The sequence below is a fragment of the Oncorhynchus kisutch genome, linkage group LG1 (assembly GCF_002021735.2).
Source record: "Oncorhynchus kisutch isolate 150728-3 linkage group LG1, Okis_V2, whole genome shotgun sequence".
Classification (NCBI taxonomy): domain Eukaryota; kingdom Metazoa; phylum Chordata; class Actinopteri; order Salmoniformes; family Salmonidae; genus Oncorhynchus; species Oncorhynchus kisutch.
Window position 1 is genome coordinate 72,803,642 of NC_034174.2, and position 20,177 is coordinate 72,823,818.

The following is a 20,177-nucleotide window of genomic DNA, read 5'->3' on the forward strand; positions in this document are numbered from 1 at the left end:
AGTTCAGGAGTAAAAAGTGGCTTAACTCACATAAGTTGCATGGAATGTGTGTAATAATAGTGTAACATGATTGTTGTATGACTACCTCCATCTCTGTACACTACACATACAATTATCTGTAAGGTCCTTCATTCGAGCAGAGAATTACCAAACACAGATTGAACGACAAAGACCAGGGAGGTTTTCCAATGCCACGCAAAGGGCACCTATTGGTAGATGGGTAAAAATAAAAATGCAGACATTGAAAATCTCTTTGAGCATGGTGAAGTTATTCATTACACTTTGGATGGTGCATCAATATACCCAGTCGTTACAAAGATACAGGCGTCCTTCCTAACTCCGTTGCCAGCGGGGAAGGAAACCGCTCAGGGATTTCACCATGAGACCATTGGTGACTGAAATAGTTACAGAATTTAATGGCTGTGATAGGAGAAAACTGAGGATGGATCAACAACATTGTAGTTACTTCACAATACTAACCTAAATGACAGAGTGAAAAGAAGGAAGCTTGTACAGAATAAAAAATATTCAAAAATATGCCATCCTGTTTGCAATAAGGCACTAAAGTAAAACTGCAAAAATTGTGACAAAGAAATTAACTTTCTGTCCTGAATACAAAGTGTTATATTTGGGGAAAATCCAACACATCACATCACTGAGTACCACTCTTCATATTTTCAAGCATGGTGGTGGCTGCACAATGTTATGGGTATGCTTGTCATCAGGCAAGGACTAGGTAATTGTTTAGGATAAAAATAAATGGAATATAGCTAAGCACAAGCAAAATCCTAATGATACATCAGATGACCTGGCCTCCACAATCACCCAAACTCAACCCAATTGAGATGATTTGGGATGAGTTGGACCAAAGAGTGAAGGAAAAGCAGCCAACAAGTAATCAGCATTTGCGGGAACTTCTTCAAGACGGTTGGAAAAGCATTTCAGTTGAAGCTGTTTGAGAGAATGCCAATAGTGTGCAAAGCTGTCATCAAGGCAAAGGTTGGCTACTTTTAGAATCTCAAATATAAAATATATTTTGTTTCGTTGAACACTTTTTTGTTACTACATGATTCCATATGTGTTATTTCATAGTTTGATCTCTTCACTATTATTCTGCAATGCAGAAAATAGTACAAATAAAGAAAAACCCTTGAATGAGTAGGTGTGTCCAAACCTTTGACTGGTACTGTATATATATACACTTTAGGGTCACTTAGAAAAGTCATTGCATCCTGGAGTCGCCTCTTCCCTGTTGACGTTGAGAATGTTTTGCGGGTACTATTTAATGAAGCTGCCAGTTGTGGACTTGTGAGGGGTCTGTTTCTCAAACTAGACACTTCTAATGTACCTCAGCTGTGCACCGGGCCTCCCACTCCTCTTTCTATTCTGGTTAGCGGTAGTGCGCTGTTCTGTGAAGGGAGTAGTACACAGCGTTGTACGAGATCTTCAGTTTCTTGGAAATTTCTCGCATGGAATTGCCTTCATTTCTCAGAACAAGAATAGACTGACGAGTTTCAGAAGAAAGTCTTTGTTTCTGGCCATTTGAGCCTGTAATCAAATCCACAAATGCTGATGCTCCAGATACTCAACTAGTCTAAAGAAGGCCAGTTTTATTGCTTCTTTAACAAGTACAACAGTTTTCAGCTGTGCTAACATAATTGCAAAAGGGTTTTCTAATGATCAATTTAAAATGATAAACTTGGATTAGCTAACAAAACCTGCCATTGGAACACAGGAGTGATGGTTGCTGATAATGGGCCTCTGTACGTCTATGTAGATATTCCATAAAAAATCTGCCGTTTCCAGCTACAATAGTCATTTACAACATTAACAATGTCTACACTGTATTTCTGATCTATTTTATTTTAATGGACAAAAAATGTGTTTTTCTTTAAAAAACAAGGACATTGCTATGTGACCCCAAGCTTTTGAACGGTAGTGTACTGTAGATACTGTATACTGTATATCTACTTTTTTTTAATGTATCTTTAACTCTGCATTGTTTGAAAAGGACAAGTAAGTTTCACTTAGTCTACACCTGTTGTTTGCAAAGCATGTGACTGATACAATTTGATTTGACTGATTTGAGGTCAAGACATCAGTAATGTATTTTCCAAGGTTCCTTGTCTAATGAAATTAGGCTGAGACTACAATGTAAATAAATCCAACAGAAGAATGAAAGTGTCCTGTCTGTAGCACCACAAGACACAGACCCAAGACGTACACAATGAGCTTACAAGAGGCTGGCTAGCAGGGTAAATCGAGAAATTACTGTCCACTCCTGTATATACTTTTTTATCCAAACTTCTACATACATAATTATATCCTATAAAATACCAGGCCCATCCATCCTTCATTGCTGACAATGCCACGTGTCAATTGGTAGTCTTACAGTATGTCCAATTCGTCCATATAGTGTAGTTGTAAAAAATCAACAAGCCGTAATAGTTGACTTGGCCAAGAACAATTCCTTAATGTCAAACCGAACCAAAATAGAACTTAAAACTTGAGTGTCATGTCGTCGGGTTTGAATCCATCACAAACACTTTCTTTCACAAAACCCTCTCAGAATCCAAACAATTCAAACTATTTCTATACAAGTAGAATAGAACCCTATCATTTTCACTCTATTCCACGTTTTCTCTCATCCAAACCTCACTGTTGTGTCTTTGGGCTTCAGTAACACATTAGACTGAGAACATCTGACAGTGACTTCATACCAATTCAGTCTGAAGCAGAGGGGGCTGGTGGGAGGAGCTATATGAGGATGGACTCATTGTAATGGCTGGAATGGAATGGAGTCAAACATGTCATTTCCATATGTTTGATATGTTTGATACCGTTCCATTGATTCCATTCCAGCCATTACAATGAGCCTGTCTTCCTATAGCTCCTCCCACCAGCCTCCACTGGTCTGAAGGAATGTTGAAACGGTTCAGTGCTGATGAACAGTTCAGTACTTGTTTCCCTATAACTGTGAGACTGAGACTGTGGCAATCTGGCCTGGGTTAAAATAATATTTAAAATACGTTAATTGTTTCATTGAGCCTGCCTAGCGTCTGAGATTGAGAGGGTTTGAATTTTTGGGACTGTTCCATTGGTGCCATTGCTGCCAGTAAAGCTCATTATTCAAACTCAAATAAGCCCAGCTAAAGTACTACATCAGAATTGGGTTGCCTGTGTAGATGAAGCCCAATACTATTTGAACCCAGGTCTGGTGGTGGTGGCCAAGGCTCCCTTCACACAACACAAAGCTAGGACAGCTTCCCAGTATTGACAGTAGCAGGCCTGGGATATTAATTTTATTGCCTGTATAAATCATGTCTGGCCAGTGGCTACAGTTCTCCCTGATGCTGCAGCCTTCCATTCCCTACTGTTTCATCAGTCTGTTGTACTGTTAATCACTAACCTCCTGGACTGGACCCTGGGGAATGGTAATCATTAAATCAGTGTTAGGTCTGCACTCAACAATCTACTTTAGATAAACCACACTTAAAAGATTGATGCTAGTTGTATTTCAGTCACATAGAGTAAAAAACAATCTACCTTAGATAAACTACACTAGATGGTGAAGAATGAAGATCGATGACTTTTATTTCAGTTGTGTTTCAGCCAAATAAAGTGACAATCTATGTACCACAGATGAACTACTACTCTAGAAGTTTTAGAATAGAAGATCAATGATACTTCTTTAGCAGTCAAATAGGGTACGAAAATAACAAATAATCAGACTTTTTTACTTTGCTAGTGGAATAGGCTGGCTGGTAAAATAGGTTGTGTTGGTACAATATGAGTACCTCTAAGATGTTTGACACGTTTTTAGTTTTGAAATATTATCCTTATTCAAAATGGATCAATCCACAATTAACTGCTAAACAATTGTAAATGAGCATCTTTACCCACAACTGGACTATCCTAAAATAGGCTACATGACGTATCTCTAGTATGTTATATATGTAAATGCTGAAAGGCCTCTTCCTGGTATAGTGAGTGTTGAGAAGAAACCACATCATTGAGTCAGAGGGCGTATAGGAGTAGAGAGAGAGAGGGCGTATAAGAGTAGAGAGAGCGAGGGAGAGAGAGGACATTATCCCTACCAGGCTTATAGAGCACGACACGGTGTCTGTGTGTCTTCCTAATCCAAACAGTGGGCCTCACTCTGGAATCGATCTATCACGCTTCTGTCTCAGGCTGCTCTCTGCTTCCATCCTCTCTCCTCCACCAGACATTACAGACGTATTGATGGTCCCTGAGGAACCATTCAACCACCCTCGCTGATCCGCTTCCAGCCCCAAGTGCCTACTTTTAAAGCCTGCTAATAACATATTCCTGTATCCCATTCTGTTAATTCCATATTGACCCTATGCGTTTATTACACTCCCTGAGCCGGGAGAGTGCCCTGTCTGTCTGTCTGAGGCAGCCGGTAGATTACTCATGTTCGTCCTTTTCAAAGGGACCTGCTCATTTTAAGTGAGAATGCAGCCTCAATCCCTTCCTGAAAAGGGATGATTGGAACACAGCCTAATCTCCTCAAAAGAGATTATCGTTGAGACAGTTCGTAGATGTACTGTCTATATCCAGGGCCGGCTGAGCTGGATGTTTCATAGAAGTCCTGCTTGTTTTAAGTGAGAACCCAGCCCTCACCTAACCTCCTCAAAATAGTTTCTAGATGTATTCAAGGACTGGAGCAGTTGGATTATGACTTGAATGTCCTAATATGAGTTGGATGATCTACTCCTAATGTAATCCTGAGTTTATAGCTGTGTTTTATGTGTTTTACCCTGATGATGGTCCATCTTGGATACTGTAGTCTGTACCAATTAGTGAAAAGGCTCCGTATGCTAAGTCTGCTATGATCAAACAGACTATAGGCCTGTTTAAAAGATAAATGACTGTGGTAGCTCTACTCCATTCATCGGACACCTGTCTTTGATCCGGTATAAGTGATGGCACAGTCCTTGATATAAATATCTAGAGGAGACATTATGTGATATGTGTCACTATTTTTAGCTACCATATCAAGCGTGAGTTTGTGTTGATGCCCAGTGAGCTGTCCTGGATCGTGTTCAGAAGGGCACACCGTAGCAAAGCACTTTGCAACAGAAACAAAAATCTGTCGTTCTTATTGGACAAGTTCAAGTAACACCTTCCGTTTCGCGCCATTTCAAAAGGTGTGTCAAAGTCATACCGTGGAAGGCCTAAGGTCTGCGGGTTTTTGGTCTTTCCTTTCAATTAAGTCCTAGGCAAACAAGTGAGGGGAGTTCTTTACCAATTAGTGACCTTAATTCATCAATCAAGTACAAGGGTGAAGTGAAAACCTGCAGACACTCGGCATTCCCAGGTCTAAATCAGTCCCTGATTAGAGGAGAACGATGAACAAACGCAGTGGAACTGGCTTCGAGGTCCAGAGCTCAGTTTGAGGGCTTTAGAGTCATCTTTCCTTTCTCCTTCGTGAAAAGAAGGAATCCATGGAAAGAGTGTAGTGGGTGAACCAAGTTGACAGCACATGCTGAGTGACATGTCATTTGTGAGGCAGTGCTGCTGTGGGAAACCTTTAGAAGGATCCATTATTTCCCTTTCCCCTCCTCACTCTGGCCATGACAGCACTTTAACTGAAACCTTAGATATGTCTTCAATAGATGATTCATATCAATACTCTGTGACTTGGCAGAGAACATGGTTTTCTCACACGACTTGTGGCTTCGCAATCAGTGCTCCCAAAGGACCGATTTTCTCAGACTGTGGAACTGTGGACTGTGTGTGTGTGTGTGTGTGTGTGTGTGTGTGTGTGTGTGTGTGTGTGTGTGTGTGTGTGTGTGTGTGTGTGTGTGTGTGTGTGTGTGTGTGTTGTGTTTTTCCATGTCGTCTTGTAGAGACCAAATCTCTCTTGTTACACAAGGGAAGATGTAAAACGGAGAATTTCATCATCTTAGACTCTTGATGTTGAAATCACATTGTTAGTTTGTTTAGAGCTCGTTGGCTTTTCAGGCAGTATTATACATAATAGACCATGTCATTTGTCTACATGAAAGTGAATGCAGTACATATGCATTACAGTATACAATACTGTATCAGTCCGTGTGTACCTAGTAAGGCAGCAACATGTCCTGTAAGGCTATGTGCACTAGTCAAATCAAATCAAAGTTTATTGGTCGAGTACACAGATTAGCAGGTGTTATAGCAGGTGCAGTGACATGCTTATGTTACTAACTCCAGCAGTGTAGTAGACTGTCTAGCAAATACTATACAGATACACAAAATCTAAACAAGAAATCAAGAAATGTCCAAACGAGTCCAATTAACAACCCAGAGTAGATATATTAGAGTGAGCAGTAAGTAGTTCAGTCATCTCCACCATGTTTGTAAGACGGGGCAAGGTCCTTGTCTGAAGGCTTCAGCATTTCACCAGCACAGTTGTGACCATGGAAATGGAAGCTCTAACCCTGGCAATTTGACTAGTAAACTCACAGGTACACTCGCAATGGCTGCCTGGAATTGTGATGCAATCATTTCCATGGCATTTTGGATTTCCATAGTAATGTAGAATGTATATTTGTTCATGTCAGTTGAGTTGACTCAACAAATCACAGCACAGATTGAAGGATACACATCCTGCTTTTACTTCATGGAATGGATACAATCAAAATGGCTGCCAGTCCACCCATTATGCCATCACTGACTTGAATGGAGACACCCTTTCTATTCATTCTATTTCTATGGTTGTGACTGGGTCATCTCTGTATGTTCCTAGACTGTATGTAGCCTGATCCCAGATCTATTTGTACTGTCTTGTCAACTCCTATGGTCATTGGTGTGACAGTACAACCCGATCTGGGATCAGGCTATATGTCGTAATGAGGTCATAATAGGGTCACCATGCAGAACACCTTCTGCCTCTCAGGTTACCTGAACTGATGGCTCTCTGCTGTGTCTGGAATCTACTGACACTGGACCCCATAGGGGGGCGAGGGCCATACCCTACCCAGGAGGCCGTGCTGTGCTGCTGGGGTCATCAGTATCAGGTTCATTCACCATAATTAATGATGACCATGACACATTAATGTACATAAAGACATATCAGACCTCGTCGTTCATATGGTGAAAACACAGATGGCTTGTTCATGTGGTCAGTAGCAGTGTACTAGTCAGGTCATGTGATCTATGGGTCCTCTCCTATGACCTGTGACATCATCAAGGACAGAGAGTGAAACAGAGAACTAAACCTACCTTTGAGTCTGACTATAAACTGTGCATTCCTGTAAAGAAAACGTACAGCAGTGTTTCTCAACCTGTTTTATACCTGGAACTGGTACGATATGGCCTTTACATTGAAACTACCACTGACATTAAAACTACTACTTAAGAGAAGTGGCTAAATCAGGTTCAAATAAATAACCATCTGAGGGACCGGTTAGCAGCACCCCAGGGGACCAGTTCCACCCAGAACCGGGAGTTGACTGACCTACACTGACCTACAGCATAGCATCGTATAAATATGACTCATCATATCTCCCTGTAAACAGAGACTTATGTTTACCATCTATATAACGTTTCCACTGTGACTGTCAATGATTGATGTGGTGGATCATCTGTTTGTGCCGTTATTTTTAGGGACAAATTTAGCTCCAGACAGGCCATAAGATGTGAATTCTGGAATACAACTCTGAAAAAAAATTGTGTTGTACATTTTGTTTTTCTGGATGCTTACTTCTCGTACCCTGGGCTGTGCTGTGCTGGAGCTCGCTGTCTAATTTTCTGGTTGGTCAGTCAGCCGCGTGTGTGTGTTTGTACGGGCGTGCCTGCAGATGGCAGGTCAGACATTGTTAAGCGCGTCCTGCCACAGAGTCATCGCGTGCTAGGACTGAATGAAGGAACACACACAATGCCATGATGAAGGACAGAGCAGGGGTGGAGAGAAGGGGAGGATGTGTGATATTATTAACAAACGTTAATCAGAATCCGCTGTTGCAGTGTGAAAGTAAATACTAGTGTTACTGAACCTCGTATGATACACTCTTAGAAAAAAAGGGTTCCAAAAGGGTTCTTCGTCTGTTCCCATAGGAGAGCCCTTTTTGGTTCCAGGTAGAACCCTTTTTGGGCCCATGTATAATTGTCTGTGAAAAGGGTTCTACATGGAACCCAAAGGGGTTTTACCTGGAACCAAAAAGGGTCCTCCGAAGGGTTCTCCTATAGGGACAGCTGAATAATCATTTTTGGTTCTAGAACACACCTTTTTTCCTAAGAGTGTACCTGTCAATGTCACCTCCAATACTGCATGGTTGTCATTCACGGGACAGAACGTGAGAGGGCGAGGTCATTATTCTAAGGCGGATAGACAGGGATTCTGATGTAACCTGTTCTCACCAGGTAGAGGAGAGTCTGTGACATGTAATGATATTTGAAGTGATGCCAGTCCTAGCCTGGAAACGAGACATGAAAGGGGACTCCTTAGGGGCACTAAGTGTTCTGTTTTAGGTATTGGGGCTCGGCATTAAAGGGAGTTGACCATAAAGGGACAGAAAAAAAGGATTTTTTTACTTTAAAAGTCTGGAGACTTGTTCAGTCTTCAAAGGCCTGTCTGTTGGTTTTAGGGGGTTTATCAGTTCAGGTTTTTTTTATGTTTACTTACACATAATTACAAGATTCCATGTAATTACTGGCATAAGTCAAATGAACCCTGCCCTAATTACTCCTTGGAACCATGACATAAAGTTGTTATATGGTAGTTAGTTAAAATATACTACAGTCTATATGTCTATCAGCGATTTGGGAAAACTCGTCAAACAGGAAATGGGAAAAATCTCCAGTGACATAATTTCCTCTCACTAAGGAGACTACTGAGTGATTTGAATGGACCAGGATTTCCCTCCAACTTATTACTGTAAATGATCTGTTATATTTAGGTTCCTGATGCATTTGGGGAAAATATCACATTAAATCTTACTCATAGTACAATCTTAGTAGCATCAAACCAAATGTATTCAACACATCCAATTATGATGTGAAAACATTGCTCCTCATGTCGAAGTTTTTTGTTCCATCAACAATGAATGTGGAAATAGTGAAATTCCTGTAAACAGTGATTCACAATGACGCTTTCTTGACAAATAAAAGAACAAGTTAGGTTGTACATTTAGAGATTTCACCACATGATCATTTCGTCTACCTAGAGGATTAAAGTACTTTCCCCTCCATCCCTCTCTCAATGTTCTGCCGGGAAAATAAGTCAAATCTGTGACATTCCGGATTAGATGGAATGCGCTTCTTCCAGCCTCCATACACAACGGTTCCATCCCCAAATGGCTACCTATTTCCTATATAGTGCATTACTGTTGACCAGAGCCCTGATCAAATTTAGTGCACTAAATAGGGAATAGGTTGGCATTTGGGATGCAAACAACATCATATGTCATGTATGATAAATGGCCTGCCTAGAAGATGTACTATTTCAACCTGGCGTATCTCATGGTGGTTGTGATTCCAGCAAAGTGAAATGGGGGGGGGGGGGTTACATACACTCTGAAATATTCTGTTTGCGTTGGAACGGAACAGTGGTCCATAAAACAGTAGGCCCCTGTGTAGTGTGCACAGTGTGTGTCCCAAATGGCACCCTACCCACTATGTAGGGGGTCCCAAATGGCACCCTACCCACTATGTAGTGCACTACTTTGAACCAGATCTGAGTGGGCCTTGGTCAAAAAATGTGCACTATAGGGAACGAGGTGCCATTCGAGATAAGAGACCATACAGTATACAGTCCCTTGCGAAAGTATTCGGCCCCCTTGAACTTTGCGACCTTTTGCCACATTTCAGGCTTCAAACAAAGATATAAAACTGTATTTTTTGTGAAGAATCAACAACAAGTGGGACACAATCATGAAGTGGAACAACATTTATTGGATATTTCAAACTTTTTTTAACAAAACAAAAACTGAAAAATTGGGCGTGCAAAATTATTCAGCCCCTTTACTTTCAGTGCAGCAAACTCTCTCCAGAAGTTCAGTGAGGATCTCTGAATTATCCAATGTTGACCTAAATGACTAAGGATGATAAATACAATCCACCTGTGTGTAATCAAGTCTCCGTATAAATGCACCTGCACTGTGATAGTCTCAGAGGTCCGTTAAAAGCGCAGAGAGCATCATGAAGAACAAGGAACACACCAGGCAGGTCCGAGATACTGTTGTGAAGAAGTTTAAAGCCGGATTTGGATACAACAAGATTTCCCAAGCTTTAAACATCCCAAGGAGCACTGTGCAAGCGATAATATTGAAATGGAAGGAGTATCAGACCACTGCAAATCTACCAAGACCTGGCCGTCCCTCTAAACTTTCAGCTCATACAAGGAGAAGACTGATCAGAGATGCAGCCAAGAGGCCCATGATCACTCTGGTTGAACTACAGAGATCTACAGCTGAGGTGGGAGACTCTGTCCATAGTACAACAATCAGTCGTATATTGCACAAATCTGGCCTTTATGGAAGAGTGGCAAGAAGAAAGCCATTTCTTAAAGATATCCATAAAAAGTGTCGTTTAAAGTTTGCCACAAGCCACCTGGGAGACACACCAAACATGTGGAAGAAGGTGCTCTGGTCAGATGAAACCAAAATTGAACTTTTTGGCAACAATGCAAAATGTTATGTTTGGTGTAAAAGCAACACAGCTCATCACCCTGAACACCCTATCCCCACTGTCAAACATGGTGGTGGCAGCATCATGGTTTGGGCCTGCTTTTCTTCAGCAGGGACAGGGAAGATGGTTAAAATTGATGGGAAGATGGATGGAGCCAAATACAGGACCATTCTGGAAGAAAACCTGATGGAGTCTGCAAAAGACCTGAGACTGGGATGGAGATTTGTCTTCCAACAAGACAATGATCCAAAACATAAAGCAAAATCTACAATGGAATGGTTCAAAAATAAACATATCCAGGTGTTAGAATGGCCAAGTCAAAGTCCAGACCTGAATCCAATCGAGAATCTGTGGAAAGAACTGAAAACTGCTGTTCACAAATGCTCTCCATCCAACCTCACTGAGCTCGAGCTGTTTTGCAAGGAGGAATGGGAAAAAATGTCAGTCTCTCGATGTGCAAAACCAATAGAGACATACCCCAAGCGACTTACAGCTGTAATCGCAGCAAAAGGTGGCGCTACAAAGTATTAACTTAAGGGGGCTGAATAATTTTGCACGCCCAATTTTTCAGTTTTTGATTTGTTAAAAAAGTTTGAAATATCCAATAAATGTCGTTCCACTTCATGATTGTGTCCCACTTGTTGTTGATTCTTCACAAAAAAATACAGTTTTATATCTTTATGTTTGAAGCCTGAAATGTGGCAAAAGGTCGCAAAGTTCAAGGGGGCCGAATACTTTCGCAAGGCACTGTATTTCTACTTATCCCTAACAGGATCTCTACACACAAAAATATCGCTCCACTATCACATCAAAGATTCCCAAACATTGCCTCTGCATCCTAATATGGCTCTGATAACAAAATATACAAATATTTATAATCTAGATAGTACGTCATTTTTGGATGAACCACACTAGCTGCATATAATAGTGACTGGATGCAGGGTCATAGGTCAAGCAAGAGCATCAGAATGTAGCGCTGTCTTTTGTACATGTAAGTCAGAAGAACAAGGCTTTTATTTGAAGTGATTAGGTCAATCCAACTCAGTGGCTTTGTGGTTACAGTGTACGCCCTGAGATTGGAAGATTGGGGATTCATGCCAAAGACTCTAAAAATGTGACCCAATGCCTCGACTTGGAACTCAGCATTCATCTCGTATTAGGTCAGTTATGTTTAGATGCATGGAGGTGAAGGTTAAATGAAGATGGAGATTGGACAAATGGTATTGATTGGCTACGTTAATGTGCCTAAAATTAAAGATATTTACAAGAGGACTAGGTAATGTGGGGCATCATACAGGAAGTGTGTATGTGTGTGTGTGTGTGCTTACGCTATGTTTATTTTATCATGCTGTCGTCACCTAACAACTATAATTACTTAAATCAATACAATTAATCAACAGGGTCAGCTTCTGTTATGGCTCTGCTCTCTTCAACCTTCTGTAGCAGGGTTGTTCCACCAATTCGGTGCCTTTTAAGTAGTGTAACTCTGTTACATTCTGTCATAAAGAGCACATGTTGACCTTAAAATGAGGCACCGATGTAAATGAATCACTACTCACATTAAACACATTCTTTGTCAAAGCAACAAAATAACTAGGGCTTTATCATTTGAGACGTTTTGGGATTAAGTGGGTTAAAATCTTCCAAGAAGTGCCACAGGGTTGACAGAGGTATTTGGGGATTAAGTGGGTTAAAATCTTCATAGAAGTGACACAGGGGTGACAGAGGAATTTGGGGATTAAGTCGGTTAAAATCTTCATAGAATTGTCCCACTTTAGAAACCCTTTATTCATATTACAAATCACATTTATTGAATTCTCCAAGTGGTCAAAATTAAAGGGCACTTAATTTAATATAGCAGGCTTTTAAAATTCAATATCGGTCCACAATTTCTACTTAAAGGCACTCTTTTCGTAGAACGACCCAATACTTGTTCCTTTCAGTCAGCAACCCCATCATTAATTTCATTCGATAACTTCAATTCTGCTCCTTTCAACTCTTTCCATATAACTGTACTTGATTTGTATTTACTATAGTCCAAAAAGACTTGTCCGTCCCAAACAGCATCCTATTCCCTATATATACGACCCTGGTCAAAAGTAGTGCACTATATAGGGAATAGGGTGCCATTTGGGACGCAAGCGATGAGCATTGAATATAGTCCAGACAGAGTTACTGTTTTCTTGCTGAAAGGAGGAAAGCCAACCCAATTAATCAAACTGTTATATTTAATGAAAGCAGACATTTTTAATGTCATGAACATACACTCCTTCAACAGATATAGTTGACCTTGGTGGGTGGATGGTGAAATAGATCTACCAGAAAATGTTAGTTTGGGGTTGTGTTCCTTCCTGAGGACCATAATGGAACCTCTAAACTGAAGATCGATTGCCATGGTTATTACACAGAACAGAAGGAAGCTCTGCTACTGAAACATATCTCTGTCTTCTTTCTGTCCTAGATACCAATCAAGGAAAGACATATTCCTATTCTGAAATGATAAAGGCTTTAAGGATTGCACAAGGCTTTTGGATGGCTCTCCAATGAAGCTGAATTTGCAATTCACATCGGATCTTCATCTAATCTTCCCAATCCAGGCCTGGTCTCCCATTCCCTTCCCAACACTGTATAACGTTACCAATGATCCATTTATAACCTGGGTGGATTTGATGACTCCTCCATGAAATCTCATCCTCCATGCTTCAGTGGAAACCAGATGACCTTGGGCTGGAAGGGAGTGAGAGAGAATGTGTGTGTGTGTGTGTGTGTGTGCACATACAGGTGTGCTTTGTTCATGTGTGTGCATCTAGAAACTGGCATGGTCCTCATTGAGGAAGGGCTAGGCTAAACATCTGTTGTAACTGCTGTGAGCGAGCGGATGGCTCTCTCAGTCATTGTGGGAATGGTCCGCTGTCAGGTGTCTCCTTTCCATTTCCAAGAACTTACTCACTCAACCTTCCAATGGGTTTATTATTTTATCCAGACAGATTGGAGTTAGTAGCCAAAGTCCCTTTATTGTTGGTGGTGGTGGGTCTGTGAATACGGTTGAACGTTTTCCTTGAGTGCAGCCCGCCTGAGGATATTCAAGGATCTTTCGTTTCTTAGGTTGTTATGGCAACACTTAAACTCTGTAACCAATTAGAGTAGACCAGTATAAAACCAGAAGAGAGGATGAATAAATGAGCTGTGTACCTCAATGTCAGAATGACATATACTTAAATCTAAGCCTTGATTACAATGCATATAGTGGTGGTATGCTCACCAGACCTGGGTTCAAATACTTCAAATACTTTGAAATGTTTCATACTATGATCGTTTGCTTTAGCCTGTGTCTGGAGCACTAGGTGCGAGGGGTTAGCAGTTTTTGGGACTTTTCTTTTGGCTCCATTGTAACAGGAAAGCTCAATCAAGAACAGATACAAGTATTTGAAATAATTTCAAATAGTATTTGAACCCAGGTGTGATGCTCACATCCCTTAAAACATTTATCCAGGTGCTGGAATAGAGAGAGTAGTGTCGTGCAGTAGTAGAGCCCCTGAAACAAGACAGAGCCTGCAATGGATAGGGGTTGACATCTCTTCTCTATCAAGCCAGTGGTGTGGTCTACTGAGTCAACACATGGTCAAATGTATTCCAGGAAAGAAAGGCTTACTGATACAAGGTGGAGGGTCAGCTGGAGGGAAAGTGAGCACTTTATAGGTGTGTCATCTTGGTGTGTGAGCGTGTGCGTTCGTGCTTGTGTGTGTGTGTGTCTAAACCATTGTGTAAACCCTGGTGACTTCCCTGCATCACTCAGCAACAGAGCAGGGTCAACTCTCGGCTCCTTATCTGCCGCAGTGCATCTGAGGACACACACACACTTACTCACACACACTCTTCCAAATATGTGACAAAGTCAAACGGCAGGAAGTCACACTCCATGTATTCGGGCGCTGAAGATCAGCGTGGTAGCGGGGTTGAGCAGACATATGCAGTGTTTACCGGGAATGCAGTCTCCGCGAACGTGGAAACATTGCCTTTACATTTCACTCATGCTACAACGCTGATCCTCGACACTATTGATTGAATCCAGCCCTTCAACTCAGTGACTCTTCGTTGCGTCACACATAAACACATATCCTCCTCGTCTTTGCGGCGCAATAAAAAACCGAAGCCAAATTCCAGACAACGGTCCAGAAAATGTGGTTATCTTTGACTTCTCGGCGAGAAGTTGATAAACGCTTGTGCTCCCGGGTTGTTTATATTGACATGTCTAACGTTCAGTAAACGTCTGCTGACTCCTACTCTTGTTCGGGGACTTGGCCGAGGAGAAGGAGACCCAAGCAAAGTTTGGCTCCTGAATTAGAGATGACTCGTGTTCTTTAAGAATAATTTGTTAATCAGTGTTCTCTCCGCTTCTCTGTTATATAACCTTCTTCGGTATAGAAAGGTTTCTAGGCCTCTATAGGAAAGTCTGTCACGTGGAACGCCACGACCACTTTATAAGGACCATAACTCGGGGGGGGGGGGGGGGGTAATTCGCTCTACAGATCATTTACTGCTGTCTACAGGAGATCACTTATAGCCTAAGCCACTGGAGGCTCAGAGACAGTAATTGAGCGTTAATAATACATTTTGTTTACGTCTTTTGTCAGGGCCCTGGGTAGATACGTTCGTTTGGAAAGGTGTAATTTACAAGGTGCTTAATGGCCGTTGGGGATGAGGAAGGGATCAATTTGAAGCCAATCAGGAAGTGGATGCAGGGAGAACGAGAGTAGGTGACAATGTAAACATGGGATTTTCTCTTCTTTTCTCGCTCATCATTCTCCAGTTCAGTTACTGTAAATCAGCCCTCATAGCAGTCTTTCCATGTGCCTGCCATAAAGTGTTATAGGCGAACCTGCAAGACAGAGGAATTCATGTGGGCTTAGTAAATATCAAATATGTCACAATTTAATTGAACACAGTATAGTGGCTGCTTCCTCTGCATCCCCTCTATCTGTCTCTCTCCCTTCTGTCTCTCTGCCCCCCCCCCTCACTGTAGACTTAGAATGACCATAGTAATGATGCATCACAACACCATGTTAGCCATATTCAGTGTACCCATAAGTGTACCAGTACCAGCCAAATTGCCTTGATCGGAGGGACTTTATACAATCTAGTAGGCCCAATTATATTTCTATGGGCTTGTTGTTGACCACTCTTAACTGTCAGGCTCTGAAAGTACAGAGTGCAGTTTAATTCCTAAGAAATCAAATGTATTTTGCAAGAGAGCCCTGGAGATTATATCTGGGTATCTGAGTTTCCTCCGGGCTAAAACATGAACCATTGGGACTCCGGAGAAGGATTTGGACATCTACTAGACAACAAAACAAACAGGCCAACAGACACACTGTTGCCAATGTCTCATACTTTGTGAACCACTCCTAAAGAGTCCTAAACACTCTCACTCTCTCGCTCTCGCTCTCTTTCTCATTCTCTCTCTTCCCCTCTTTCTCCCCCCCCCCCCCCCCCACCTTCATTTTTATGCATGATTATTCAGTTAGTGCAGTGGACCTGATCCTAACCCCCTGGGGGGCCTCAACACCAGACCCAGCCTCAGGACAGTTGGTCTCAACGGTTGTGAAACTGCTGCTGCTCGTGCCAGGGACATGAACTAATGACCGTGATGGCCACCACGGACTAATAACTCCTCTACAGCGAACCGCGAGGACAGGGGGAAAGTGTGATTTATGAGCCTGCCTTTCCAAATGGGAGGAAGGTTTACCTAATGCATTAAATACTTTCACATTTCTACAGCATCTCACTTTGGGTTTGGGTCTATGGTGCGAAGGTTGTGTGTGTGTGTGTGTGTGGCTCTATGGCCCCGTTCTACAGACAGAGGTTAGACAACGAGAGACAAGAAGATGAGGGTTTTATTGTTGCTGTCTGGTTGTGTTTAGATATGTGTTCGGTGTGTGTTTCCTCGTGGTGAAAACCAAAACAAGGGCTGGATAGAGATGCTGAATGATCAAAATCCCATTTTTCACATCTAGGGGACAATGAATAAACCCAATTTTGCTTTTACGGTTCTAAAATTATGTAATGTTGGATTATTTTCTGAGAATGATTATTATTTTGAATGAACTGGTAATGGTTTGAACTCATGTTAGTAGATCTCCTGAAATTGTGTATCCATGACCGTGACCGTGACTGTGGTCTAAAAATGGACCAGGTTCATCTCATAATTGGGACTCGATGGTGAAATCCAACAGGTGTTTCATTGAAAACCCAATGAGCTTAATTCCAATAACAGATTTTTTAATAAACCCAGTAGACAAGAATACATACGAACGTTAGCCGCATAGCTACCTAATTCCCATACAAGCTGAAAATATATTTGGGAAACATGAGAGACGATTGGTTTACATGCTCCAGAGTTTGGTGGGCGCATTATTCTGATTTTGTACACCCCATATTTCACTTCATTGGCCTTGTAAAGCAGAGAGTGCCAGAGCACTCAGACTGCGGGTCGAGTTCAAAGGAGACAGGCAGGTTCGTATTGGCATCATTCATTATGCAGCTGTGGTGTAGTGATCATCTGATCTATGTCTAAAGGATCTCTCTCTCTCTCTCTCTCTCTCTCTCTCTCTCTCTCTCCCTCTCCCTCTCCCTCTCTCTCTCTCTCTCCCTCTCCCTCTCTCTCTCTCTCTCCCTCTCTGCTATGATAGCTTGAGCCAGAAAAATATTGTGTGTTCAGTAAATTAAAAGTGGCCCTAATGCTTAAGGAATTATAGTCCAAGGCACCGGCCGTTGACGTTTGAGTGACCCTTGCTAAATCTAATTTCCTCTCCTGGTAAATTGACCAAAGGGACCTTGATTTGTCCTCTTTGCTCTTGGATGCGAAGGTTGGATGATGTGAGGAGTGTTTGGGACTGGGGATGAGGGATAGCGAGTGTATTTTATATTGGTATAACGCTGATTAAATCAATTCCATGGGCCAATGGTCATTTATGCAGTCAGATTTTCCAGACCCCAGCCAGGTTGGTGACTGTCGTCAAAAACAATCAGACTGTTCTAAAACATGAGATAAAACAAGTAAGAGACTCTAACAGTGTCTCGTCAGTCATGAGATAAATATGGCTGATCTCTCTCTCTCTCTCTCTCTCTCTCTCTCTCTCTGTTTATTTTTGTCTAAAATATCCAGTTGTCTCCATCTGGTCTAGTAGGCCGTGACCAGACACATATATGGTAACAAAAGGAGCATATCGACAGACAAACTTCAACCTTTTACCCTAGCAGGAAAACAAACAGCGTTATGCCAGAAGGATCGTTTTTACTTCATGCAACAGTCTAACATGCTTATTTTTTATTTTCTCTTGCAATGAATCATTCTTCTATCTTTCATTTTCTGGGACTGTGTGACCGTAAATAGCCTCCCAGCCCATACAGAGTTCTGGGCTGATCATGGAGGATGCAGCTGCAGAGAACCACCCAGTCCTATCATCCCTTCTACGCTACTAAGCAACTAACTGTCAGTCTGCATCTAGTTCCCTCAAACTCAACTCTGGACCTCCAAGCCAGTTCCACTGCATTTTTTCATTGTTCCCATCTAATCAGGGACTGATTTAGACCTGGGACACCAGGTGTGTGCAGTTAATGATCAGGTAGAACAGAAAACCAGCAGGCTCCGGACCTCGTAGGGTAAGAGTTGAATACTCCTAATTTAGTATATAGTAACAGACTTGTTCAGTCCAGATGCTTCACACAGCCTTTCTTAGTTCAGGATGTGTGCAGGAGTGCAGGGAATCACATAGGCCTATCATTTCCCAACGCCATTGGTCAATAGCTTCTCCATTATGATGCAGTTCAGTGTTGGGGTCAATTCCATTTCAATTCAGTCAATCCATAGAGTAAACAAAAATTCATTGGACTTTCAATTTACCTCCTGAATTGATTGAATCGAAATGGAATTGACCCACAACCCTGAACTGTACTTTATGTGAGAAGCTACGTATGTGAGAAGCTATGTAAGCTGGGCTTGCTCAACACAATAGCCTCCCCCGTAACTCTATTGTATGAACATCTCATGAAGGGGAATGCTAATGGTATGGAACATTAACAGGGAATATTAGCTCATTACAAACTACACCACTTATTCCAGTAAAATCAGAAACTAGGCCAACGCATTAACTATGCTGGCAGCACATTAGCTTGTTTTCTCCTTCCAGATTTGAACAATGCCTCTGGAATAGGGGGCATCTGGTGGAGCAGGAATAAGCAGTGCCGTATTGGGACATTGATTTGTCTGACCTAATCAAAAACACTCTAAATGTTCGTTTTTTTTATGGAGGGGGCTTTAGACGAAGCGCTCACAAGTTTACTGTGTGGAAATCCCAATGTGATTCATGAGTTTCAATTTGGGATTTATTGTTCTTCAGAAACCTTCATTCCACTCGGTTAATGAGGGTACATTCAGACAGTGCATGCCCCTCAAATGGCAACCTATTCCCTATGTAGTGCACTTCTTTTGACCAGGGCCCATGAGGCTCCCACAGGGTGCTAGTCAAAAGTAGTGCACTACATGGCGAAAAGGGTGCCATTTCAGACGTAGTCAGTGTTTCAGTTAGAATTAATATATATATCTGTCCCAGAATGGCTGGCTGTCCCTAACTGTAGGAAACTGACTGAAATTAATACTTATATCTGTCCCAGAATGGCTGGCTGTCCCTAACTGTAGGAAACTGACTGAAATTAATACTTATATCTGTCCCAGAATGGCTGGCTGTCCCTAACTGTAGGAAACTGACTGAAATAAATACTTATATCTGTCCCAGAATGGCTGACTGTCCCTAACTGTAGGAAACTGACTGAAATTAATACTTATATCTGTCCCAGAATGGCTGGCTGTCCCTAACTGTAGGAAACTGACTGAAATGAATACTTATATCTGTCCCAGAATGGCTGGCTGTCCCTAAATGTAGGAAACTGACTGAAATGAATACTGGTGATCAAAAACAACAGATGAATTGTGCAATCTTAAACATATTCATGTTTTATATACAGAGCTCCCTTGTTTTGAGCTTATTGCTTTCCATATTATATAGGCTAATACTTGGATTCAACATCAGCAGATAAATTGTGCAATCTTCATTTATGTTTTATATGCCGAACGTACGTATTTTATTGATTCTATACTGAATTACATGTAAATTAGATCTATAGGCCTACTTGGAGAACATCATCCATGTATCCATATCATATCATCCTGTTTATGTTACTAAACTCTCTCAGTGGTACTGTACATAAAATGTGTGTGTGTGTGCGTGCGTGTGTGTGTGCTTGTTTTTGGTTTTCCCTTTCAATTAAGACATAGACAACCAGGTGAGGGGAGTTCCTTACTAATCAGTGACCTTAATTCTTTAATCAAGTACAAGGGAGGAACGAAATCCTGCAGACACTCAGCCCTCCGTGGAATGAGTTTGACACGTGATTTAAAAGGAAAATAGGTAGATTTTTTTAGGGGGGGCTGACCACAAATATTATGATTTTGACATAAGTCTTTTACAAAGTAAGTATTCATATAT